The following is a 26247-nucleotide window of genomic DNA, read 5'->3' as shown; positions in this document are numbered from 1 at the left end:
GCGTTTCGCCTCTGTTAGTTATTATTCAGTCCTCGACAATCTGAAATATTTTATAACATATTCATTTTAAATTATGTTTTGTTCAGACAGCATTCCTTTTATTTTTGATAAAAGCGAAAAGCCTACGGCACCCGGTATTCCCAGCCGGTCACCCATGCAAGTACTAACCGAGCCCGACGTTGCTTAACTTCCGAGATCGGGTGTATTCAACGTGGTATGGTCGTAGGCGATATCGACGAGACATATTCGGTTATTTATATTTAGGCAACGCCTAATGAGAGAGAAGCGAAGCGCAACTGTTTCGTTTGTAGAGTCACAAACAATGAAACTCGGGCAGTCGCTGTTTCGCTCAGTGGCTTACCGCCGACATTTTCTACCAGTGTCAAATTTTGTTATTATTGATTACATGCGTTAATTTATTGATTGCATGTTTTTCCTCATAGGTATTTTATCTCTGGTGTATGGCTTAACGCAAGCATCGAGTCGCTGATATAACTCGCTTGTTTGTTATTGAGGCCTGACGTGTTATTGACAAAGCTTTTTGATAAGCGGATGCCCATTGTATTGCACATAACCCAGATAGTTCGACAGTATATATGAAAGTTGCCCTTCTTATAAGCTTGTTTTTTATTATATGTGCTCAAAGCTAGGTTACGTGCACTCACACAGTATCAAAAGTTATATATAAACTCTCACAAGCGCGTGGCACTTCGGTGATCGCCCGTAACTTGGCGAGAGTTTAATTTTTCGATTAAGTCCGGTTCAATAAAAATGTATCAACGTTAATAGTCAGTCAGTCTAACTAAATTTAATGAGATATCTCCTAGGGATACAAATGAAGGCTTTGAACCTGCGCTAAATTACTGAATTGACGTAGATCTCACTATGTAATACTAGATATAGGTAGATTTCAAGCTATGGTAAAACTCGTGCTCAACCGTGTGGCGCATCGTGCTAAGTGTCAGATATACGCTCGTTACCACACCTCTGATTACTCTGCGTGGGTTCGAATTCCATTAAGGGATAGTTTTCAGAACCCTTCGTCGTCGTCAGGTAGTCCATGTTACCGCAGGTAAGTTACGGCTTCCGCTACCATTAAGTGCTTGCTTCCGAAATGAAATACCTGGCCTTGACTGATAACCGGGCGATTGGCCGTGATCTGTCATATGATTAATTAGGTCGTCTTATCTCGATTTCCCATATCCTAACTCACTCCATAGTAGCACCGATTATTCTGCCATATATAGTAGGCCTATACCTATTAAGACGCATTCGAAATATCGATGACGGGTCTCAGTGACTATTCGTAAAGTTGCGTTTCGCCCCTGTTAGTTATTATTCAGTCCTCGACAATCTGAAATATTTTATAACATATTCATTTTAAATTTTGTTTTGTTCAGACAGCATTCCTTTTATTTTTGATAAAAGCGAAAAGCCTACGGCACCCGGTATTCCCAGCCGGTCACCCATGCAAGTACTAACCGAGCCCGACGTTGCTTAACTTCCGAGATCGAACGAGATCGGGTGTATTCAACGTGGTATGGTCATAGGCGATATCGACGAGCTAATTCGGTTATTCATATTTAGGCAACGCTTAATGAGAGAGAAGCGAAGCGCAACTGTTTCGTTTGTAGAGTCACAAACAATGAAACTCAGGCAGTCGCTGTTTCGCTCAGTGGCTTACCGCCGACATTTTCTACCAGTGTCAAATTTTGTTATTTTTGATTACATGCGTTAATTTATTGATTGCATGTTTTTCCTCATAGGTATGTTATCTCTGGTGTATGGCTTAACGCAAGCATCGAGTCGCTGATATAACTCGCTTGTTTGTTATTGAGGCCTGACGTGTTATTGACAAAGCTTTTTGATAAGCGGATGCCCATTGTATTGCACATAACCCAGATAGTTCGACAGTATATATGAAAGTTGCCCTTCTTATAAGCTTTTTTTTTTATATGTGCTCAAAGCTAGGTTACGTGCACTCACACAGTATCAAAAGTTATATATAAACTCTCACAAGCGCGTGGCACTTCGGTGATCGCCCGTAACTTGGCGAGAGTTTAATTTTTCGATTAAGTCCGGTTCAATAAAAATGTATCAACGTTAATAGTCAGTCAGTCTAACTAAATTTAATGAGATATCTACTAGGGATGCAAAATGAAGGCTTTGAACCTGCGCTAAAGTACTGAATTGACGTAGATCTCACTATGTAATACTAGATATAGGTAGATTTCAAGCTATGGTAAAACTCGTGCTCAACCGTGTGGCGCATCGTGCTAAGTGTCAGATATACGCTCGTACCACACCTCTGATTACTCTGCGTGGGTTCGAATTCTATTAAGGGATAGTTTTCAGAACCCTTCGTCGTCGTAAGGTAGTCCATGTTACCGCAGGTAAGTTACGGCTTCCGCTACCATTAAGTGCTTGCTTCCGAAATGAAATAACTGGCCTTGACTGATAACCGGGCGATTGGCCGTGATCCGTCATATGATTAATTAAGTCGTCTTATCTCGATTTCCCATATCCTAACTCACTCCATAGTAGCACCGATTATTCTGCCATATATAGTAGGCCTATACCTATTAAGACGCATTCGAAATATCGATGACGGGTCTCAGTGACTATTCGTAAAGTTGCGTTTCGCCCCTGTTAGTTATTATTCAGTCCTCGACAATCTGAAATATTTTATAACATATTCATTTTAAATTATGTTTTGTTCAGACAGCATTCCTTTTATTGTTGATAAAAGCGAAAAGCCTACGGCACCCGGTATTCCCAGCCGGTCACCCATGCAAGTACTAACCGAGCCCGACGTTGCTTAACTTCCGAGATCGGGTGTATTCAACGTGGTATGGTCGTAGGCGATATCGACGAGACATATTCGGTTATTTATATTTAGGCAACGCCTAATGAGAGAGAAGCGAAGCGCAACTGTTTCGTTTGTAGAGTCACAAACAATGAAACTCAGGCAGTCGCTGTTTCGCTCAGTGGCTTACCGCCGACATTTTCTACCAGTGTCAAATTTTGTTATTATTGATTACATGCGTTAATTTATTGATTGCATGTTTTTCCTCATAGGTATTTTATCTCTGGTGTATGGCTTAACGCAAGCATCGAGTCGCTGATATAACTCGCTTGTTTGTTATTGAGGCCTGACGTGTTATTGACAAAGCTTTTTGATAAGCGGATGCCCATTGTATTGCACATAACCCAGATAGTTCGACAGTATATATGAAAGTTGCCCTTCTTATAAGCTTTTTTTTTTTATATGTGCTCAAAGCTAGGTTACGTGCACTCACACAGTATCAAAAGTTATATATAAACTCTCACAAGCGCGTGGCACTTCGGTGATCGCCCGTAACTTGGCGAGAGTTTAATTTTTCGATTTAGTCCGGTTCAATAAAAATGTATCAACGTTAATAGTCAGTCAGTCTAACTAAATTTAATGAGATATCTACTAGGGATGCAAAATGAAGGCTTTGAACCTGCGCTAAAGTACTGAATTGACGTAGATCTCACTATGTAATACTAGATATAGGTAGATTTCAAGCTATGGTAAAACTCGTGCTCAACCGTGTGGCGCATCGTGCTAAGTGTCAGATATACGCTCGTACCACACCTCTGATTACTCTGCGTGGGTTCGAATTCTATTAAGGGATAGTTTTCAGAACCCTTCGTCGTCGTAAGGTAGTCCATGTTACCGCAGGTAAGTTACGGCTTCCGCTACCATTAAGTGCTCGCTTCCGAAATGAAATAACTGGCCTTGACTGATAACCGGGCAATTGGCCGTGATCCGTCATATGATTAATTAAGTCGTCTTATCTCGATTTCCCATATCCTAACTCACTCCATAGTAGCACCGATTATTCTGCCATATATAGTAGGCCTATACCTATTAAGACGCATTCGAAATATCGATGACGGGTCTCAGTGACTATTCGTAAAGTTGCGTTTCGCCTCTGTTAGTTATTATTCAGTCCTCGACAATCTGAAATATTTTATAACATATTCATTTTAAATTATGTTTTGTTCAGACAGCATTCCTTTTATTTTTGATAAAAGCGAAAAGCCTACGGCACCCGGTATTCCCAGCCGGTCACCCATGCAAGTACTAACCGAGCCCGACGTTGCTTAACTTCCGAGATCGGGTGTATTCAACGTGGTATGGTCGTAGGCGATATCGACGAGACATATTCGGTTATTTATATTTAGGCAACGCCTAATGAGAGAGAAGCGAAGCGCAACTGTTTCGTTTGTAGAGTCACAAACAATGAAACTCGGGCAGTCGCTGTTTCGCTCAGTGGCTTACCGCCGACATTTTCTACCAGTGTCAAATTTTGTTATTATTGATTACATGCGTTAATTTATTGATTGCATGTTTTTCCTCATAGGTATTTTATCTCTGGTGTATGGCTTAACGCAAGCATCGAGTCGCTGATATAACTCGCTTGTTTGTTATTGAGGCCTGACGTGTTATTGACAAAGCTTTTTGATAAGCGGATGCCCATTGTATTGCACATAACCCAGATAGTTCGACAGTATATATGAAAGTTGCCCTTCTTATAAGCTTGTTTTTTTTTATATGTGCTCAAAGCTAGGTTACGTGCACTCACACAGTATCAAAAGTTATATATAAACTCTCACAAGCGCGTGGCACTTCGGTGATCGCCCGGAACTTGGCGAGAGTTTATTTTTCGATTAAGTCCGGTTCAATAAAAATGTATCAACGTTAATAGTCAGTCAGTCTAACTAAATTTAATGAGATATCTCCTAGGGATGCAAATGAAGGCTTTGAACCTGCGCTAAATTACTGAATTGACGTAGATCTCACTATGTAATACTAGATATAGGTAGATTTCAAGCTATGGTAAAACTCGTGCTCAACCGTGTGGCGCATCGTGCTAAGTGTCAGATATACGCTCGTTACCACACCTCTGATTACTCTGCGTGGGTTCGAATTCCATTAAGGGATAGTTTTCAGAACCCTTCATCGTCGTAAGGTAGTCCATGTTACCGCAGGTAAATTACGGCTTCCGCTACCATTAGGTGCTTGCTTCCGAAATGAAATAACCGGGCGATTGGCCGTGATCCGTCATATGATTAATTAAGTCGTCTTATCTCGATTTCCCATATCCTAACTCACTCCATAGTAGCACCGATTATTCTGCCATATATAGTATACCTATTAAGACGCATTCGAAATATCGATGACGGGTCTCAGTGACTATTCGTAAAGTTGCGTTTCGCCCCTGTTAGTTATTATTCAGTCCTCGACAATCTGAAATATTTTATAACATATTTATTTTAAATTATGTTTTGTTCAGACAGCATTCCTTTTATTTTTGATAAAAGCGAAAAGCCTACGGCACCCGGTATTCCCAGCCGGTCACCCATGCAAGTACTAACCGAGCCCGACGTTGCTTAACTTACGAGATCGGGTGTATTCAACGTGGTATGGTCGTAGGCGATATCGACGAGACATATTCGGTTATTTATATTTAGGCAACGCCTAATGAGAAAGAAGCGAAGCGCAACTGTTTCGTTTGTAGAGTCACAAACAATGAAACTCAGGCAGTCGCTGTTTCGCTCAGTGACTTACCGCCGACATTTTCTACCAGTGTCAAATTTTGTTATTATTGATTACATGCGTTAATTTATTGATTGCATGTTTTTCCTCATTGGTATTTTATCTCTGGTGTATGGCTTAACGCAAGCATCGAGTCGCTGATATAACTCGCTTGTTTGTTATTGAGGCCTGACGTGTTATTGACAAAGCTTTTTGATAAGCGGATGCCCATTGTATTGCACATAACCCAGATAGTTCGACAGTATATATGAAAGTTGCCCTTCTTATAAGCTTGTTTTTTATTATATGTGCTTAAAGCTAGGTTATGTGCACTCACACAGTATCAAAAGTTATATATAAACTCTCACAAGCGCGTGGCACTTCGGTGATCGCCCGTAACTTGGCGAGAGTTTAATTTTTCGATTAAGTCCGGTTCAATAAAAATGTATCAACGTTAATAGTCAGTCAGTCTAACTAAATTTAATGAGATATCTACTAGGGATGCAAAATGAAGGCTTTGAACCTGCGCTAAAGTACTGAATTGACGTAGATCTCACTATGTAATACTAGATATAGGTAGATTTCAAGCTATGGTAAAACTCGTGCTCAACCGTGTGGCGCATCGTGCTAAGTGTCAGATATACGCTCGTTACCACACCTCTGATTACTCTGCGTGGGTTCGAATTCCATTAAGGGATAGTTTTCAGAACCCTTCGTCGTCGTAAGGTAGTCCATGTTACCGCAGGTAAGTTACGGCTTCCGCTACCATTAAGTGCTTGCTTCCGAAATGAAATACCTGGCCTTGACTGATAACCGGGCGATTGGCCGTGATCCGTCATATGATTAATTAAGTCGTCTTATCTCGATTTCCCATATCCTAACTCACTCCATAGTAGCGCCGATTATTCTGCCATATATAGTAGGCCTATATCTATTAAAACGCATTCGAAATATCGATGACGGGTCTCAGTGACTATTCGTAAAGTTGCGTTTCGCCCCTTTTAGTTATTATTCAGTCCTCGACAATCTGAAATATTTTATAACATATTCATTTTAAATTATGTTTTGTTCAGACAGCATTCCTTTTATTTTTGATAAAAGCGAAAAGCCTACGGCACCCGGTATTCCCAGCCGGTCACCCATGCAAGTACTAACCGAGCCCGACGTTGCTTAACTTCCGAGATCGAACGAGATCGGGTGTATTCAACGTGGTATGGTCGTAGGCGATATCGACGAGACATATTCGGTTATTTATATTTAGGCAACGCCTAATGAGAGAGGAGCGAAGCGCAACTGTTTCGTTTGTAGAGTCACAAACAATGAAACTCAGGCAGTCGCTGTTTCGCTCAGTGGCTTACCGCCGACATTTTCTACCAGTGTCAAATTTTGTTATTATTGATTACATGCGTTAATTTATTGATTGCATGTTTTTCCTCATAGGTATTTTATCTCTGGTGTATGGCTTAACGCAAGCATCGAGTCGCTGATATAACTCGCTTGTTTGTTATTGAGGCCTGACGTGTTATTGACAAAGCTTTTTGATAAGCGGATGCCCATTGTATTGCACATAACCCAGATAGTTCGACAGTATATATGAAAGTTGCCCTTCTTATAAGCTTGTTTTTTTTTATATGTGCTCAAAGCTAGGTTACGTGCACTCACACAGTATCAAAAGTTATATATAAACTCTCACAAGCGCGTGGCACTTCGGTGATCGCCCGTAACTTGGCGAGAGTTTAATTTTTCGATTAAGTCCGGTTCAATAAAAATGTATCAACGTTAATAGTCAGTCAGTCTAACTAAATTTAATGAGATATCTCCTAGGGATACAAATGAAGGCTTTGAACCTGCGCTAAATTACTGAATTGACGTAGATCTCACTATGTAATACTAGATATAGGTAGATTTCAAGCTATGGTAAAACTCGTGCTCAACCGTGTGGCGCATCGTGCTAAGTGTCAGATATACGCTCGTTACCACACCTCTGATTACTCTGCGTGGGTTCGAATTCCATTAAGGGATAGTTTTCAGAACCCTTCGTCGTCGTAAGGTAGTCCATGTTACCGCAGGTAAGTTAGGGCTTCCGCTACCATTAGGTGCTTGCTTCCGAAATGAAATAACCGGGCGATTGGCCTTGATCCGTCATATGATTAATTAAGTCGTCTTATCTCGATTTCCCATATCCTAACTCACTCCATAGTAGCACCGATTATTCTGCCATATATAGTATACCTATTAAGACGCATTCGAAATATCGATGACGGGTCTCAGTGACTATTCGTAAAGTTGCGTTTCGCCCCTGTTAGTTATTATTCAGTCCTCGACAATCTGAAATATTTTGTAACATATTCATTTTAAATTATGTTTTGTTCAGACAGCATTCCTTTTATTTTTGATAAAAGCGAAAAGCCTACGGCACCCGGTATTCCCAGCCGGTCACCCATGCAAGTACTAACCGAGCCCGACGTTGCTTAACTTACGAGATCGGGTGTATTCAACGTGGTATGGTCGTAGGCGATATCGACGAGACATATTCGGTTATTTATATTTAGGCAACGCCTAATGAGAGAGAAGCGAAGCGCAACTGTTTCGTTTGTAGAGTCACAAACAATGAAACTCAGGCAGTCGCTGTTTCGCTCAGTGGCTTACCGCCGACATTTTCTACCAGTGTCGAATTTTGTTATTATTGATTACATGCGTTAATTTATTGATTGCATGTTTTTCCTCATAGGTATTTTATCTCTGGTGTATGGCTTAACGCAAGCATCGAGTCGCTGATATAACTCGCTTGTTTGTTACTGAGGCCTGACGTGTTATTGACAAAGCTTTTTGATGAGCGGATGCCCATTGTATAGCACATAACCCAGATAGTTCGACAGTATATATGAAAGTTGCCCTTCTTATAAGCTTGTTTTTTATTATATGTGCTCAAAGCTAGGTTACGTGCACTCACACAGTATCAAAAGTTATATATAAACTCTCACAAGCGCGTGGCACTTCGGTGATCGCCCGTAACTTGGCGAGAGTTTAATTTTTCGATTAAGTCCGGTTCAATAAAAATGTATCAACGTTAATAGTCAGTCAGTCTAACTAAATTTAATGAGATATCTACTAGGGATGCAAAATGAAGGCTTTGAACCTGCGCTAAAGTACTGAATTGACGTAGATCTCACTATGTAATACTAGATATAGGTAGATTTCAAGCTATGGTAAAACTTGTGCTCAACCGTGTGGCGCATCGTGCTAAGTGTCAGATATACGCTCGTTACCACACCTCTGATTACTCTGCGTGGGTTCGAATTCCATTAAGGGGTAGTTTTCAGAACCCTTCGTCGTCGTAAGGTAGTCTTGTTTCCGCAGGTAAGTTGTTACGGCTTCCGCTACCATTAAGTGCTTGCTTCCGAAATGAAATACCTGGCCTTGACTGATAACCGGGCGATTGGCCGTGATCCGTCATATGATTAATTAAGTCGTCTTATCTCGATTTCCCATATCCTAACTCACTCCATAGTAGCACCGATTATTCTGCCATATATAGTAGGCCTATACCTATTAAGACGCATTCGAAATATCGATGACGGGTCTCAGTGACTATTCGTAAAGTTGCGTTTCGCCCCTGTTAGTTATTATTCAGTCCTCGACAATCTGAAATATTTCATAACATATTCATTTTAAATTATGTTTTGTTCAGACAGCATTCCTTTTATTTTTGATAAAAGCGAAAAGCCTACGGCACCCGGTATTCCCAGCCGGTCACCCATGCAAGTACTAACCGAGCCCGACGTTGCTTAACTTACGAGATCTAGTGTATTCAACGTGGTATGGTCGTAGGCGATATCGACGAGACATATTCGGTTATTTATATTTAGGCAACGCCTAATGAGAGAGAAGCGAAGCGCAACTGTTTCGTTTGTGGAGTCACAAACAATGAAACTCAGGCAGTCGCTGTTTCGCTCAGTGGCTTACCGCCGACATTTTCTACCAGTGTCAAATTTTGGTATTATTGATTACATGCGTTAATTTATTGATTGCATGTTTTTCCTCATAGGTATTTTATCTCTGGTGTATGGCTTAACGCAAGCATCGAGTCGCTGATATAACTCGCTTGTTTGTTATTGAGGCCTGACGTGTTATTGACAAAGCTTTTTGATAAGCGGATGCCCATTGTATTGCACATAACCCAGATAGTTCGACAGTATATATGAAAGTTGCCCTTCTTATAGGCTTTTTTTTTTTATATGTGCTCAAAGCTAGGTTACGTGCACTCACACAGTATCAAAAGTTATATATAAACTCTCACAAGCGCGTGGCACTTCGGTGATCGCCCATAACTTGGCGAGAGTTTAATTTTTCGATTAAGTCCGGTTCAATAAAAATGTATCAACGTTAATAGTCAGTCAGTCTAACTAAATTTAATGAGATATCTCCTAGGGATGCAAATGAAGGCTTTGAACCTGCGCTAAATTACTGAATTGACGTAGATCTCACTATGTAATACTAGATATAGGTAGATTTCAAGCTATGGTAAAACTCGTGCTCAACCGTGTGGCGCATCGTGCGAAGTGTCAGATATACGCTCGTTACCACACCTCTGATTACTCTGCGTGGGTTCAAATTCCATTAAGGGATAGTTTTCAGAACCCTTCGTTGTCGTAAGGTAGTCCATGTTACCGCAGGTAAGTTAGGGCTTCCGCTACCATTAGGTGCTTGCTTCCGAAATGAAATAACCGGGCGATTGGCCGTGATCCGTCATATGATTAATTAAGTCGTCTTATCTCGATTTCCCATATCCTAACTCACTCCATAGTAGCACCGATTATTCTGCCATATATAGTATACCTATTAAGACGCATTCGAAATATCGATGACGGGTCTCAGTGACTATTCGTAAAGTTGCGTTTCGCCCCTGTTAGTTATTATTCAGTCCTCGACAATCTGAAATATTTTATAACATATTCATTTTAAATTATGTTTTGTTCAGACAGCATTCCTTTTATTTTTGATAAAAGCGAAAAGCCTACGGCACCCGGTATTCCCAGCCGGTCACCCATGCAAGTACTAACCGAGCCCGACGTTGCTTAACTTACGAGATCGGGTGTATTCAACGTGGTATGGTCGTAGGCGATATCGACGAGACATATTCGGTTATTTATATTTAGGCAACGCCTAATGAGAGAGAAGCGAAGCGCAACTGTTTCGTTTGTAGAGTCACAAACAATGAAACTCAGGCAGTCGCTGTTTCGCTCAGTGGCTTACCGCCGACATTTTCTACCAGTGTCGAATTTTGTTATTATTGATTACATGCGTTAATTTATTGATTGCATGTTTTTCCTCATAGGTATTTTATCTCTGGTGTATGGCTTAACGCAAGCATCGAGTCGCTGATATAACTCGCTTGTTTGTTACTGAGGCCTGACGTGTTATTGACAAAGCTTTTTGATGAGCGGATGCCCATTGTATAGCACATAACCCAGATAGTTCGACAGTATATATGAAAGTTGCCCTTCTTATAAGCTTGTTTTTTATTATATGTGCTCAAAGCTAGGTTACGTGCACTCACACAGTATCAAAAGTTATATATAAACTCTCACAAGCGCGTGGCACTTCGGTGATCGCCCGTAACTTGGCGAGAGTTTAATTTTTCGATTAAGTCCGGTTCAATAAAAATGTATCAACGTTAATAGTCAGTCAGTCTAACTAAATTTAATGAGATATCTCCTAGGGATACAAATGAAGGCTTTGAACCTGCGCTAAATTACTGAATTGACGTAGATCTCACTATGTATTACTAGATATAGGTAGATTTCAAGCTATGGTAAAACTCGTGCTCAACCGTGTGGCGCATCGTGCTAAGTGTCAGATATACGCTCGTTACCACACCTCTGATTACTCTGCGTGGGTTCGAATTCCATTAAGGGATAGTTTTCAGAACCCTTCGTCGTCGTCAGGTAGTCCATGTTACCGCAGGTAAGTTACGGCTTCCGCTACCATTAAGTGCTTGCTTCCGAAATGAAATACCTGGCCTTGACTGATAACCGGGCGATTGGCCGTGATCCGTCATATGATTAATTAGGTCGTCTTATCTCGATTTCCCATATCCTAACTCAGTCCATAGTAGCACCGATTATTCTGCCATATATAGTAGGCCTATACCTATTAAGACGCATTCGAAATATCGATGACGGGTCTCAGTGACTATTCGTAAAGTTGCGTTTCGCCCCTGTTAGTTATTATTCAGTCCTCGACAATCTGAAATATTTTATAACATATTCATTTTAAATTTTGTTTTGTTCAGACAGCATTCCTTTTATTTTTGATAAAAGCGAAAAGCCTACGGCACCCGGTATTCCCAGCCGGTCACCCATGCAAGTACTAACCGAGCCCGACGTTGCTTAACTTCCGAGATCGAACGAGATCGGGTGTATTCAACGTGGTATGGTCATAGGCGATATCGACGAGACATATTCGGTTATTTATATTTAGGCAACGCTTAATGAGAGAGAAGCGAAGCGCAACTGTTTCGTTTGTAGAGTCACAAACAATGAAACTCAGGCAGTCGCTGTTTCGCTCAGTGGCTTACCGCCGACATTTTCTACCAGTGTCAAATTCTGTTATTATTGATTACATGCGTTAATTTATTGATTGCATGTTTTTCCTCATAGGTATTTTATCTCTGGTGTATGGCTTAACGCAAGCATCGAGTCGCTGATATAACTCGCTTGTTTGTTATTGAGGCCTGACGTGTTATTGACAAAGCTTTTTGATAAGCGGATGCCCATTGTATTGCACATAACCCAGATAGTTCGACAGTATATATGAAAGTTGCCCTTCTTATAAGCTTTTTTTTTTATATGTGCTCAAAGCTAGGTTACGTGCACTCACACAGTATCAAAAGTTATATATAAACTCTCACAAGCGCGTGGCACTTCGGTGATCGCCCGTAACTTGGCGAGAGTTTAATTTTTCGATTAAGTCCGGTTCAATAAAAATGTATCAACGTTAATAGTCAGTCAGTCTAACTAAATTTAATGAGATATCTACTAGGGATGCAAAATGAAGGCTTTGAACCTGCGCTAAAGTACTGAATTGACGTAGATCTCACTATGTAATACTAGATATAGGTAGATTTCAAGCTATGGTAAAACTCGTGCTCAACCGTGTGGCGCATCGTGCTAAGTGTCAGATATACGCTCGTACCACACCTCTGATTACTCTGCGTGGGTTCGAATTCTATTAAGGGATAGTTTTCAGAACCCTTCGTCGTCGTAAGGTAGTCCATGTTACCGCAGGTAAGTTACGGCTTCCGCTACCATTAAGTGCTTGCTTCCGAAATGAAATAACTGGCCTTGACTGATAACCGGGCGATTGGCCGTGATCCGTCATATGATTAATTAAGTCGTCTTATCTCGATTTCCCATATCCTAACTCACTCCATAGTAGCACCGATTATTCTGCCATATATAGTAGGCCTATACCTATTAAGACGCATTCGAAATATCGATGACGGGTCTCAGTGACTATTCGTAAAGTTGCGTTTCGCCCCTGTTAGTTATTATTCAGTCCTCGACAATCTGAAATATTTTATAACATATTCATTTTAAATTATGTTTTGTTCAGACAGCATTCCTTTTATTTTTGATAAAAGCGAAAAGCCTACGGCACCCGGTATTCCCAGCCGGTCACCCATGCAAGTACTAACCGAGCCCGACGTTGCTTAACTTCCGAGATCGGGTGTATTCAACGTGGTATGGTCGTAGGCGATATCGACGAGACATATTCGGTTATTTATATTTAGGCAACGCCTAATGAGAGAGAAGCGAAGCGCAACTGTTTCGTTTGTAGAGTCACAAACAATGAAACTCAGGCAGTCGCTGTTTCGCTCAGTGGCTTACCGCCGACATTTTCTACCAGTGTCAAATTTTGTTATTATTGATTACATGCGTTAATTTATTGATTGCATGTTTTTCCTCATAGGTATTTTATCTCTGGTGTATGGCTTAACGCAAGCATCGAGTCGCTGATATAACTCGCTTGTTTGTTATTGAGGCCTGACGTGTTATTGACAAAGCTTTTTGATAAGCGGATGCCCATTGTATTGCACATAACCCAGATAGTTCGACAGTATATATGAAAGTTGCCCTTCTTATAAGCTTTTTTTTTTTATATGTGCTCAAAGCTAGGTTACGTGCACTCACACAGTATCAAAAGTTATATATAAACTCTCACAAGCGCGTGGCACTTCGGTGATCGCCCGTAACTTGGCGAGAGTTTAATTTTTCAATTAAGTCCGGTTCAATAAAAATGTATCAACGTTAATAGTCAGTCAGTCTAACTAAATTTAATGAGATATCTACTAAGGATGCAAAATGAAGGCTTTGAACCTGCGCTAAAGTACTGAATTGACGTAGATCTCACTATGTAATACTAGATATAGGTAGATTTCAAGCTATGGTAAAACTCGTGCTCAACCGTGTGGCGCATCGTGCTAAGTGTCAGATATACGCTCGTACCACACCTCTGATTACTCTGCGTGGGTTCGAATTCTATTAAGGGATAGTTTTCAGAACCCTTCGTCGTCGTAAGGTAGTCCATGTTACCGCAGGTAAGTTACGGCTTCCGCTACCATTAAGTGCTCGCTTCCGAAATGAAATAACTGGCCTTGACTGATAACCGGGCAATTGGCCGTGATCCGTCATATGATTAATTAAGTTGTCTTATCTCGATTTCCCATATCCTAACTCACTCCATAGTAGCACCGATTATTCTGCCATATATAGTAGGCCTATACCTATTAAGACGCATTCGAAATATCGATGACGGGTCTCAGTGACTATTCGTAAAGTTGCGTTTCGCCTCTGTTAGTTATTATTCAGTCCTCGACAATCTGAAATATTTTATAACATATTCATTTTAAATTATGTTTTGTTCAGACAGCATTCCTTTTATTTTTGATAAAAGCGAAAAGCCTACGGCACCCGGTATTCCCAGCCGGTCACCCATGCAAGTACTAACCGAGCCCGACGTTGCTTAACTTCCGAGATCGGGTGTATTCAACGTGGTATGGTCGTAGGCGATATCGACGAGACATATTCGGTTATTTATATTTAGGCAACGCCTAATGAGAGAGAAGCGAAGCGCAACTGTTTCGTTTGTAGAGTCACAAACAATGAAACTCAGGCAGTCGCTGTTTCGCTCAGTGGCTTACCGCCGACATTTTCTACCAGTGTCAAATTTTGTTATTATTGATTACATGCGTTAATTTATTGATTGCATGTTTTTCCTCATAGGTATTTTATCTCTGGTGTATGGCTTAACGCAAGCATCGAGTCGCTGATATAACTCGCTTGTTTGTTATTGAGGCCTGACGTGTTATTGACAAAGCTTTTTGATAAGCGGATGCCCATTGTATTGCACATAACCCAGATAGTTCGACAGTATATATGAAAGTTGCCCTTCTTATAAGCTTGTTTTTTTTTTATATGTGCTCAAAGCTAGGTTACGTGCACTCACACAGTATCAAAAGTTATATATAAACTCTCACAAGCGCGTGGCACTTCGGTGATCGCCCGTAACTTGGCGAGAGTTTATTTTTCGATTAAGTCCGGTTCAATAAAAATGTATCAACGTTAATAGTCAGTCAGTCTAACTAAATTTAATGAGATATCTCCTAGGGATGCAAATGAAGGCTTTGAACCTGCGCTAAATTACTGAATTGACGTAGATCTCACTATGTAATACTAGATATAGGTAGATTTCAAGCTATGGTAAAACTCGTGCTCAACCGTGTGGCGCATCGTGCTAAGTGTCAGATATACGCTCGTTACCACACCTCTGATTACTCTGCGTGGGTTCGAATTCCATTAAGGGATAGTTTTCAGAACCCTTCGTCGTCGTAAGGTAGTCCATGTTACCGCAGGTAAATTACGGCTTCCGCTACCATTAGGTGCTTGCTTCCGAAATGAAATAACCGGGCGATTGGCCGTGATCCGTCATATGATTAACTAAGTCGTCTTATCTCGATTTCCCATATCCTAACTCACTCCATAGTAGCACCGATTATTCTGCCATATATAGTATACCTATTAAGACGCATTCGAAATATCGATGACGGGTCTCAGTGACTATTCGTAAAGTTGCGTTTCGCCCCTGTTAGTTATTATTCAGTCCTCGACAATCTGAAATATTTTATAACATATTCATTTTAAATTATGTTTTGTTCAGACAGCATTCCTTTTATTTTTGATAAAAGCGAAAAGCCTACGGCACCCGGTATTCCCAGCCGGTCACCCATGCAAGTACTAACCGAGCCCGACGTTGCTTAACTTACAAGATCGGGTGTATTCAACGTGGTATGGTCGTAGGCGATATCGACGAGACATATTCGGTTATTTATATTTAGGCAACGCCTAATGAGAAAGAAGCGAAGCGCAACTGTTTCGTTTGTAGAGTCACAAACAATGAAACTCAGGCAGTCGCTGTTTCGCTCAGTGACTTACCGCCGACATTTTCTACCAGTGTCAAATTTTGTTATTATTGATTACATGCGTTAATTTATTGATTGCATGTTTTTCCTCATTGGTATTTTATCTCTGGTGTATGGCTTAACGCAAGCATCGAGTCGCTGATATAACTCGCTTGTTTGTTATTGAGGCCTGACGTGTATTGACAAAGCTTTTTGATAAGCGGATGCCCATTGTATTGCACATAACCCAGATAGTTCGACAGTATATATGAAAGTTGCCCTTCTTATAAGCTTGTTTTTTATTATATGTGCTTAAAGCTAGGTTATGTGCACTCACACAGTATCAAAAGTTATATATAAACTCTCACAAGCGCGTGGCACTTCGGTGATCGCCCGTAACTTGGCGAGAGTTTAATTTTTCGATTAAGTCCGGTTCAATAAAAATGTATCAACGTTAATAGTCAGTCAGTTTAACTAAATTTAATGAGATATCTACTAGGGATGCAAAATGAAGGCTTTGAACCTGCGCTAAAGTACTGAATTGACGTAGATCTCACTATGTAATACTAGATATAGGTAGATTTCAAGCTATGGTAAAACTCGTGCTCAACCGTGTGGCGCATCGTGCTAAGTGTCAGATATACGCTCGTTACCACACCTCTGATTACTCTGCGTGGGTTCGAATTCCATTAAGGGATAGTTTTCAGAACCCTTCGTCGTCGTAAGGTAGTCCATGTTACCGCAGGTAAGTTACGGCTTCCGCTACCATTAAGTGCTTGCTTCCGAAATGAAATACCTGGCCTTGACTGATAACCGGACAATTGGCCGTGATCCGTCATATGATTAATTAAGTCGTCTTATCTCGATTTCCCATATCCTAACTCACTCCATAGTAGCGCCGATTATTCTGCCATATATAGTAGGCCTATATCTATTAAAACGCATTCGAAATATCGATGACGGGTCTCAGTGACTATTCGTAAAGTTGCGTTTCGCCCCTGTTAGTTATTATTCAGTCCTCGACAATCTGAAATATTTTATAACATATTCATTTTAAATTATGTTTTGTTCAGACAGCATTCCTTTTATTTTTGATAAAAGCGAAAAGCCTACGGCACCCGGTATTCCCAGCCGGTCACCCATGCAAGTACTAACCGAGCCCGACGTTGCTTAACTTCCGAGATCGAACGAGATCGGGTGTATTCAACGTGGTATGGTCGTAGGCGATATCGACGAGACATATTCGGTTATTTATATTTAGGCAACGCCTAATGAGAGAGGAGCGAAGCGCAACTGTTTCGTTTGTAGAGTCACAAACAATGAAACTCAGGCAGTCGCTGTTTCGCTCAGTGGCTTACCGCCGACATTTTCTACCAGTGTCAAATTTTGTTATTATTGATTACATGCGTTAATTTATTGATTGCATGTTTTTCCTCATAGGTATTTTATCTCTGGTGTATGGCTTAACGCAAGCATCGAGTCGCTGATATAACTCGCTTGTTTGTTATTGAGGCCTGACGTGTTATTGACAAAGCTTTCTGATAAGCGGATGCCCATTGTATTGCACATAACCCAGATAGTTCGACAGTATATATGAAAGTTGCCCTTCTTATAAGCTTGTTTTTTTTTATATGTGCTCAAAGCTAGGTTACGTGCACTCACACAGTATCAAAAGTTATATATAAACTCTCACAAGCGCGTGGCACTTCGGTGATCGCCCGTAACTTGGCGAGAGTTTAATTTTTCGATTAAGTCCGGTTCAATAAAAATGTATCAACGTTAATAGTCAGTCAGTCTAACTAAATTTAATGAGATATCTCCTAGGGATACAAATGAAGGCTTTGAACCTGCGCTAAATTACTGAATTGACGTAGATCTCACTATGTAATACTAGATATAGGTAGATTTCAAGCTATGGTAAAACTCGTGCTCAACCGTGTGGCGCATCGTGCTAAGTGTCAGATATACGCTCGTTACCACACCTCTGATTACTCTGCGTGGGTTCGAATTCCATTAAGGGATAGTTTTCAGAACCCTTCGTCGTCGTAAGGTAGTCCATGTTACCGCAGGTAAGTTAGGGCTTCCGCTACCATTAGGTGCTTGCTTCCGAAATGAAATAACCGGGCGATTGGCCTTGATCCGTCATATGATTAATTAAGTCGTCTTATCTCGATTTCCCATATCCTAACTCACTCCATAGTAGCACCGATTATTCTGCCATATATAGTATACCTATTAAGACGCATTCGAAATATCGATGACGGGTCTCAGTGACTATTCGTAAAGTTGCGTTTCGCCCCTGTTAGTTATTATTCAGTCCTCGACAATCTGAAATATTTTATAACATATTCATTTTAAATTATGTTTTGTTCAGACAGCATTCCTTTTATTTTTGATAAAAGCGAAAAGCCTACGGCACCCGGTATTCCCAGCCGGTCACCCATGCAAGTACTAACCGAGCCCGACGTTGCTTAACTTCCGAGATCGGGTGTATTCAACGTGGTATGGTCGTAGGCGATATCGACGAGACATATTCGGTTATTTATATTTAGGCAACGCCTAATGAGAGAGAAGCGAAGCGCAACTGTTTCGTTTGTAGAGTCACAAACAATGAAACTCAGGCAGTCGCTGTTTCGCTCAGTGGCTTACCGCCGACATTTTCTACCAGTGTCAAATTTTGTTATTATTGATTACATGCGTTAATTTATTGATTGCATGTTTTTCCTCATAGGTATTTTATCTCTGGTGTATGGCTTAACGCAAGCATCGAGTCGCTGATATAACTCGCTTGTTTGTTATTGAGGCCTGACGTGTTATTGACAAAGCTTTTTGATAAGCGGATGCCCATTGTATTGCACATAACCCAGATAGTTCGACAGTATATATGAAAGTTGCCCTTCTTATAAGTTTTTTTTTTTTTATATGTGCTCAAAGCTAGGTTACGTGCACTCACACAGTATCAAAAGTTATATATAAACTCTCACAAGCGCGTGGCACTTCGGTGATCGCCCGTAACTTGGCGAGAGTTTATTTTTCGATTAAGTCCGGTTCAATAAAAATGTATCAACGTTAATAGTCAGTCAGTCTAACTAAATTTAATGAGATATCTCCTAGGGATGCAAATGAAGGCTTTGAACCTGCGCTAAATTACTGAATTGACGTAGATCTCACTATGTAATACTAGATATAGGTAGATTTCAAGCTATGGTAAAACTCGTGCTCAACCGTGTGGCGCATCGTGCTAAGTGTCAGATATACGCTCGTTACCACACCTCTGATTACTCTGCGTGGGTTCGAATTCCATTAAGGGATAGTTTTCAGAACCCTTCGTCGTCGTAAGGTAGTCCATGTTACCGCAGGTAAATTACGGCTTCCGCTACCATTAGGTGCTTGCTTCCGAAATGAAATAACCGGGCGATTGGCCGTGATCCGTCATATGATTAATTAAGTCGTCTTATCTCGATTTCCCATATCCTAACTCACTCCATAGTAACACCGATTATTCTGCCATATATAGTATACCTATTAAGACGCATTCGAAATATCGATGACGGGTCTCAGTGACTATTCGTAAAGTTGCGTTTCGCCCCTGTTAGTTATTATTCAGTCCTCGACAATCTGAAATATTTTATAACATATTCATTTTAAATTATGTTTTGTTCAGACAGCATTCCTTTTATTTTTGATAAAAGCGAAAAGCCTACGGCACCCGGTATTCCCAGCCGGTCACCCATGCAAGTACTAACCGAGCCCGACGTTGCTTAACTTACGAGATCGGGTGTATTCAACGTGGTATGGTCGTAGGCGATATCGACGAGACATATTCGGTTATTTATATTTAGGCAACGCCTAATGAGAAAGAAGCGAAGCGCAACTGTTTCGTTTGTAGAGTCACAAACAATGAAACTCAGGCAGTCGCTGTTTCGCTCAGTGACTTACCGCCGACATTTTCTACCAGTGTCAAATTTTGTTATTATTGATTACATGCGTTAATTTATTGATTGCATGTTTTTCCTCATTGGTATTTTATCTCTGGTGTATGGCTTAACGCAAGCATCGAGTCGCTGATATAACTCGCTTGTTTGTTATTGAGGCCTGACGTGTTATTGACAAAGCTTTTTGATAAGCGGATGCCCATTGTATTGCACATAACCCAGATAGTTCGACAGTATATATGAAAGTTGCCCTTCTTATAAGCTTGTTTTTTATTATATGTGCTTAAAGCTAGGTTATGTGCACTCACACAGTATCAAAAGTTATATATAAACTCTCACAAGCGCGTGGCACTTCGGTGATCGCCCGTAACTTGGCGAGAGTTTAATTTTTCGATTAAGTCCAGTTCAATAAAAATGTATCAACGTTAATAGTCAGTCAGTCTAACTAAATTTAATGAGATATCTACTAGGGATGCAAAATGAAGGCTTTGAACCTGCGCTAAAGTACTGAATTGACGTAGATCTCACTATGTAATACTAGATATAGGTAGATTTCAAGCTATGGTAAAACTCATGCTCAACCGTGTGGCGCATCGTGCTAAGTGTCAGATATACGCTCGTTACCACACCTCTGATTACTCTGCGTGGGTTCGAATTCCATTAAGGGATAGTTTTCAGAACCCTTCGTCGTCGTAAGGTAGTCCATGTTACCGCAGGTAAGTTACGGCTTCCGCTACCATTAAGTGCTTGCTTCCGAAATGAAATACCTGGCCTTGACTGATAACCGGGCGATTGGCCGTGATCCGTCATATGATTAATTAAGTCGTCTTATCTCGATTTCCCATATCCTAACTCACTCCATAGTAGCGCCGATTATTCTGCCATATATAGTAGGCCTATATCTATTAAAACGCATTCGAAATATCGATGACGGGTCTCAGTGACTATTCGTAAAGTTGCGTTTCGCCCCTGTTAGTTATTATTCAGTCCTCGACAATCTGAAATATTTTATAACATATTCATTTTAAATTATGTTTTGTTCAGACAGCATTCCTTTTATTTTTGATAAAAGCGAAAAGCCTACGGCACCCGGTATTCCCAGCCGGTCACCCATGCAAGTACTAACCGAGCCCGACGTTGCTTAACTTCCGAGATCGAACGAGATCGGGTGTATTCAACGTGGTATGGTCGTAGGCGATATCGACGAGACATATTCGGTTATTTATATTTAGGCAACGCCTAATGAGAGAGGAGCGAAGCGCAACTGTTTCGTTTGTAGAGTCACAAACAATGAAACTCAGGCAGTCGCTGTTTCGCTCAGTGGCTTACCGCCGACATTTTCTACCAGTGTCAAATTTTGTTATTATTGATTACATGCGTTAATTTATTGATTGCATGTTTTTCCTCATAGGTATTTTATCTCTGGTGTATGGCTTAACGCAAGCATCGAGTCGCTGATATAACTCGCTTGTTTGTTATTGAGGCCTGACGTGTTATTGACAAAGCTTTTTGATAAGCGGATGCCCATTGTATTGCAAATAACCCAGATAGTTCGACAGTATATATGAAAGTTGCCCTTCTTATAAGCTTGTTTTTTTTTATATGTGCTCAAAGCTAGGTTACGTGCACTCACACAGTATCAAAAGTTATATATAAACTCTCACAAGCGCGTGGCACTTCGGTGATCGCCCGTAACTTGGCGAGAGTTTAATTTTTCGATTAAGTCCGGTTCAATAAAAATGTATCAACGTTAATAGTCAGTCAGTCTAACTAAATTTAATGAGATATCTCCTAGGGATACAAATGAAGGCTTTGAACCTGCGCTAAATTACTGAATTGACGTAGATCTCACTATGTAATACTAGATATAGGTAGATTTCAAGCTATGGTAAAACTCGTGCTCAACCGTGTGGCGCATCGTGCTAAGTGTCAGATATACGCTCGTTACCACACCTCTGATTACTCTGCGTGGGTTCGAATTCCATTAAGGGATAGTTTTCAGAACCCTTCGTCGTCGTAAGGTAGTCCATGTTACCGCAGGTAAGTTAGGGCTTCCGCTACCATTAGGTGCTTGCTTCCGAAATGAAATAACCGGGCGATTGGCCTTGATCCGTCATATGATTAATTAAGTCGTCTTATCTCGATTTCCCATATCCTAACTCACTCCATAGTAGCACCGATTATTCTGCCATATATAGTATACCTATTAAGACGCATTCGAAATATCGATGACGGGTCTCAGTGACTATTCGTAAAGTTGCGTTTCGCCCCTGTTAGTTATTATTCAGTCCTCGACAATCTGAAATATTTTGTAACATATTCATTTTAAATTATGTTTTGTTCAGACAGCATTCCTTTTATTTTTGATAAAAGCGAAAAGCCTACGGCACCCGGTATTCCCAGCCGGTCACCCATGCAAGTACTAACCGAGCCCGACGTTGCTTAACTTACGAGATCGGGTGTATTCAACGTGGTATGGTCGTAGGCGATATCGACGAGACATATTCGGTTATTTGTATTTAGGCAACGCCTAATGAGAGAGAAGCGAAGCGCAACTGTTTCGTTTGTAGAGTCACAAACAATGAAAGTCAGGCAGTCGCTGTTTCGCTCAGTGGCTTACCGCCGACATTTTCTACCAGTGTCGAATTTTGTTATTATTGATTACATGCGTTAATTTATTGATTGCATGTTTTTCCTCATAGGTATTTTATCTCTGGTGTATGGCTTAACGCAAGCATCGAGTCGCTGATATAACTCGCTTGTTTGTTACTGAGGCCTGACGTGTTATTGACAAAGCTTTTTGATGAGCGGATGCCCATTGTATAGCACATAACCCAGATAGTTCGACAGTATATATGAAAGTTGCCCTTCTTATAAGCTTGTTTTTTATTATATGTGCTCAAAGCTAGGTTACGTGCACTCACACAGTATCAAAAGTTATATATAAACTCTCACAAGCGCGTGGCACTTCGGTGATCGCCCGTAACTTGGCGAGAGTTTAATTTTTCGATTAAGTCCGGTTCAATAAAAATGTATCAACGTTAATAGTCAGTCAGTCTAACTAAATTTAATGAGATATCTACTAGGGATGCAAAATGAAGGCTTTGAACCTGCGCTAAAGTACTGAATTGACGTAGATCTCACTATGTAATACTAGATATAGGTAGATTTCAAGCTATGGTAAAACTTGTGCTCAACCGTGTGGCGCATCGTGCTAAGTGTCAGATATACGCTCGTTACCACACCTCTGATTACTCTGCGTGGGTTCGAATTCCATTAAGGGGTAGTTTTCAGAACCCTTCGTCGTCGTAAGGTAGTCCATGTTACCGCAGGTAAGTTACGGCTTCCGCTACCATTAAGTGCTTGCTTCCGAAATGAAATAACTGGCCTTTACTGATAACCGGGCGATTGGCCGTGATCCGTCATATGATTAATTAAGTCGTCTTATCTCGATTTCCCATATCCTAACTCACTCCATAGTAGCACCGATTATTCTGCCATATATAGTAGGCCTATACCTATTAAGACGCATTCGAAATATCGATGACGGGTCTCAGTGACTATTCGTAAAGTTGCGTTTCGCCCCTGTTAGTTATTATTCAGTCCTCGACAATCTGAAATATTTCATAACATATTCATTTTAAATTATGTTTTGTTCAGACAGCATTCCTTTTATTTTTGATAAAAGCGAAAAGCCTACGGCACCCGGTATTCCCAGCCGGTCACCCATGCAAGTACTAACCGAGCCCGACGTTGCTTAACTTACGAGATCTAGTGTATTCAACGTGGTATGGTCGTAGGCGATATCGACGAGACATATTCGGTTATTTATATTTAGGCAACGCCTAATGAGAGAGAAGCGAAGCGCAACTGTTTCGTTTGTGGAGTCACAAACAATGAAACTCAGGCAGTCGCTGTTTCGCTCAGTGGCTTACCGCCGACATTTTCTACCAGTGTCAAATTTTGTTATTATTGATTACATGCGTTAATTTATTGATTGCATGTTTTTCCTCATAGGTATTTTATCTCTGGTGTATGGCTTAACGCAAGCATCGAGTCGCTGATATAACTCGCTTGTTTGTTATTGAGGCCTGACGTGTTATTGACAAAGCTTTTTGATAAGCGGATGCCCATTGTATTGCACATAACCCAGATAGTTCGACAGTATATATGAAAGTTGCCCTTCTTATAGGCTTTTTTTTTTTATATGTGCTCAAAGCTAGGTTACGTGCACTCACACAGTATCAAAAGTTATATATAAACTCTCACAAGCGCGTGGCACTTCGGTGATCGACCATAACTTGGCGAGAGTTTAATTTTTCGATTAAGTCCGGTTCAATAAAAATGTATCAACGTTAATAGTCAGTCAGTCTAAATAAATTTAATGAGATATCTCCTAGGGATGCAAATGAAGGCTTTGAACCTGCGCTAAATTACTGAATTGACGTAGATCTCACTATGTAATACTAGATATAGGTAGATTTCAAGCTATGGTAAAACTCGTGCTCAACCGTGTGGCGCATCGTGCGAAGTGTCAGATATACGCTCGTTACCACACCTCTGATTACTCTGCGTGGGTTCGAATTCCATTAAGGGATAGTTTTCAGAACCCTTCGTTGTCGTAAGGTAGTCCATGTTACCGCAGGTAAGTTAGGGCTTCCGCTACCATTAGGTGCTTGCTTCCGAAATGAAATAACCGGGCGATTGGCCGTGATCCGTCATATGATTAATTAAGTCGTCTTATCTCGATTTCCCATATCCTAACTCACTCCATAGTAGCACCGATTATTCTGCCATATATAGTATACCTATTAAGACGCATTCGAAATATCGATGACGGGTCTCAGTGACTATTCGTAAAGTTGCGTTTCGCCCCTGTTAGTTATTATTCAGTCCTCGACAATCTGAAATATTTTATAACATATTCATTTTAAATTATGTTTTGTTCAGACAGCATTCCTTTTATTTTTGATAAAAGCGAAAAGCCTACGGCACCCGGTATTCCCAGCCGGTCACCCATGCAAGTACTAACCGAGCCCGACGTTGCTTAACTTACGAGATCGGGTGTATTCAACGTGGTATGGTCGTAGGCGATATCGACGAGACATATTCGGTTATTTATATTTAGGCAACGCCTAATGAGAGAGAAGCGAAGCGCAACTGTTTCGTTTGTAGAGTCACAAACAATGAAACTCAGGCAGTCGCTGTTTCGCTCAGTGGCTTACCGCCGACATTTTCTACCAGTGTCGAATTTTGTTATTATTGATTACATGCGTTAATTTATTGATTGCATGTTTTTCCTCATAGGTATTTTATCTCTGGTGTATGGCTTAACGCAAGCATCGAGTCGCTGATATAACTCGCTTGTTTGTTACTGAGGCCTGACGTGTTATTGACAAAGCTTTTTGATGAGCGGATGCCCATTGTATAGCACATAACCCAGATAGTTCGACAGTATATATGAAAGTTGCCCTTCTTATAAGCTTGTTTTTTATTATATGTGCTCAAAGCTAGGTTACGTGCACTCACACAGTATCAAAAGTTATATATAAACTCTCACAAGCGCGTGGCACTTCGGTGATCGCCCGTAACTTGGCGAGAGTTTAATTTTTCGATCAAGTCCGGTTCAATAAAAATGTATCAACGTTAATAGTCAGTCAGTCTAACTAAATTTAATGAGATATCTACTAGGGATGCAAAATGAAGGCTTTGAACCTGCGCTAAAGTACTGAATTGACGTAGATCTCACTATGTAATACTAGATATAGGTAGATTTCAAGCTATGGTAAAACTCGTGCTCAACCGTGTGGCGCATCGTGCTAAGTGTCAGATATACGCTCGTTACCACACCTCTGATTACTCTGCGTGGGTTCGAATTCCATTAAGGGATAGTTTTCAGAACCCTTCGTCGTCGTAAGGTAGTCCATGTTACCGCAGGTAAGTTACGGCTTCCGCTACCATTAAGTCCATGCTTCCGAAATGAAATAACTGGCCTTGATTGATAACCGGGCGATTGGCCGTGATCCGTCATGAGATTAATTGGGCCGTCTTATCTCGATTTCCCCTATCCCAACTCGATTATTCTGCTATATATAGTATACCTATAAAGACGCATTCGAAATATCGATGACGGGTTTCGGGGACTATTCGTAAAGTTGCGCTTCGCCCCTGTTAGTGATTATTCAGCCCTCGACAATCCAATTGACGATCTGAAATATTTCAAAACATACTAATTTGTTTTAAATTCTGTTCTGTTCAGATAGCATTTCTTTTGTTTTTGATAA

At 40.7% G+C, this 26247-nt stretch overlaps 5 non-coding genes and 15 pseudogenes across 5 annotated transcripts; all 20 read right to left on the bottom strand.

Annotated features, from left to right (window-relative positions):
* Positions 1–119: 119 nt before the first annotated feature.
* On the bottom strand, positions 120–228 carry LOC144430114 (5S ribosomal RNA; annotated as a pseudogene).
* A 1205-nt stretch (positions 229–1433) lies between these two features.
* Positions 1434–1552, bottom strand: LOC144430031 (5S ribosomal RNA). Its single transcript, XR_013479277.1, has one exon. It is a non-coding gene; the product is annotated as a 5S ribosomal RNA (ribosomal RNA).
* A 1202-nt stretch (positions 1553–2754) lies between these two features.
* Positions 2755–2863, bottom strand: LOC144430113 (5S ribosomal RNA; annotated as a pseudogene).
* Positions 2864–4067: 1204 nt separating this feature from the next.
* On the bottom strand, positions 4068–4176 carry LOC144430112 (5S ribosomal RNA; annotated as a pseudogene).
* Positions 4177–5357: 1181 nt separating this feature from the next.
* LOC144430153 (5S ribosomal RNA) lies at positions 5358–5466 on the bottom strand (annotated as a pseudogene).
* Positions 5467–6672: 1206 nt separating this feature from the next.
* LOC144430330 (5S ribosomal RNA) lies at positions 6673–6791 on the bottom strand. The gene has a single exon (XR_013479457.1). It is a non-coding gene; the product is annotated as a 5S ribosomal RNA (ribosomal RNA).
* Positions 6792–7973: 1182 nt separating this feature from the next.
* On the bottom strand, positions 7974–8082 carry LOC144430152 (5S ribosomal RNA; annotated as a pseudogene).
* Positions 8083–9290: 1208 nt separating this feature from the next.
* On the bottom strand, positions 9291–9399 carry LOC144430177 (5S ribosomal RNA; annotated as a pseudogene).
* Positions 9400–10580: 1181 nt separating this feature from the next.
* LOC144430151 (5S ribosomal RNA) lies at positions 10581–10689 on the bottom strand (annotated as a pseudogene).
* Positions 10690–11894: 1205 nt separating this feature from the next.
* On the bottom strand, positions 11895–12013 carry LOC144430030 (5S ribosomal RNA). Its single transcript, XR_013479276.1, has one exon. It is a non-coding gene; the product is annotated as a 5S ribosomal RNA (ribosomal RNA).
* A 1203-nt stretch (positions 12014–13216) lies between these two features.
* LOC144430110 (5S ribosomal RNA) lies at positions 13217–13325 on the bottom strand (annotated as a pseudogene).
* A 1204-nt stretch (positions 13326–14529) lies between these two features.
* Positions 14530–14638, bottom strand: LOC144430109 (5S ribosomal RNA; annotated as a pseudogene).
* Positions 14639–15820: 1182 nt separating this feature from the next.
* LOC144430175 (5S ribosomal RNA) lies at positions 15821–15929 on the bottom strand (annotated as a pseudogene).
* Positions 15930–17134: 1205 nt separating this feature from the next.
* On the bottom strand, positions 17135–17253 carry LOC144430312 (5S ribosomal RNA). Its single transcript, XR_013479444.1, has one exon. It is a non-coding gene; the product is annotated as a 5S ribosomal RNA (ribosomal RNA).
* Positions 17254–18435: 1182 nt separating this feature from the next.
* LOC144430108 (5S ribosomal RNA) lies at positions 18436–18544 on the bottom strand (annotated as a pseudogene).
* Positions 18545–19725: 1181 nt separating this feature from the next.
* LOC144430149 (5S ribosomal RNA) lies at positions 19726–19834 on the bottom strand (annotated as a pseudogene).
* A 1206-nt stretch (positions 19835–21040) lies between these two features.
* LOC144430233 (5S ribosomal RNA) lies at positions 21041–21159 on the bottom strand. The gene has a single exon (XR_013479389.1). It is a non-coding gene; the product is annotated as a 5S ribosomal RNA (ribosomal RNA).
* Positions 21160–22341: 1182 nt separating this feature from the next.
* On the bottom strand, positions 22342–22450 carry LOC144430148 (5S ribosomal RNA; annotated as a pseudogene).
* Positions 22451–23656: 1206 nt separating this feature from the next.
* On the bottom strand, positions 23657–23765 carry LOC144430176 (5S ribosomal RNA; annotated as a pseudogene).
* Positions 23766–24946: 1181 nt separating this feature from the next.
* Positions 24947–25055, bottom strand: LOC144430147 (5S ribosomal RNA; annotated as a pseudogene).
* Positions 25056–26247: the final 1192 nt, after the last annotated feature.

Source organism: Styela clava, chromosome 11, assembly GCF_964204865.1.
Source record: "Styela clava chromosome 11, kaStyClav1.hap1.2, whole genome shotgun sequence".
NCBI lineage: Eukaryota > Metazoa > Chordata > Ascidiacea > Stolidobranchia > Styelidae > Styela > Styela clava.
Note: the sequence above shows the minus strand (reverse complement) of the source record. Positions and strands in the feature narration are given on the sequence as shown.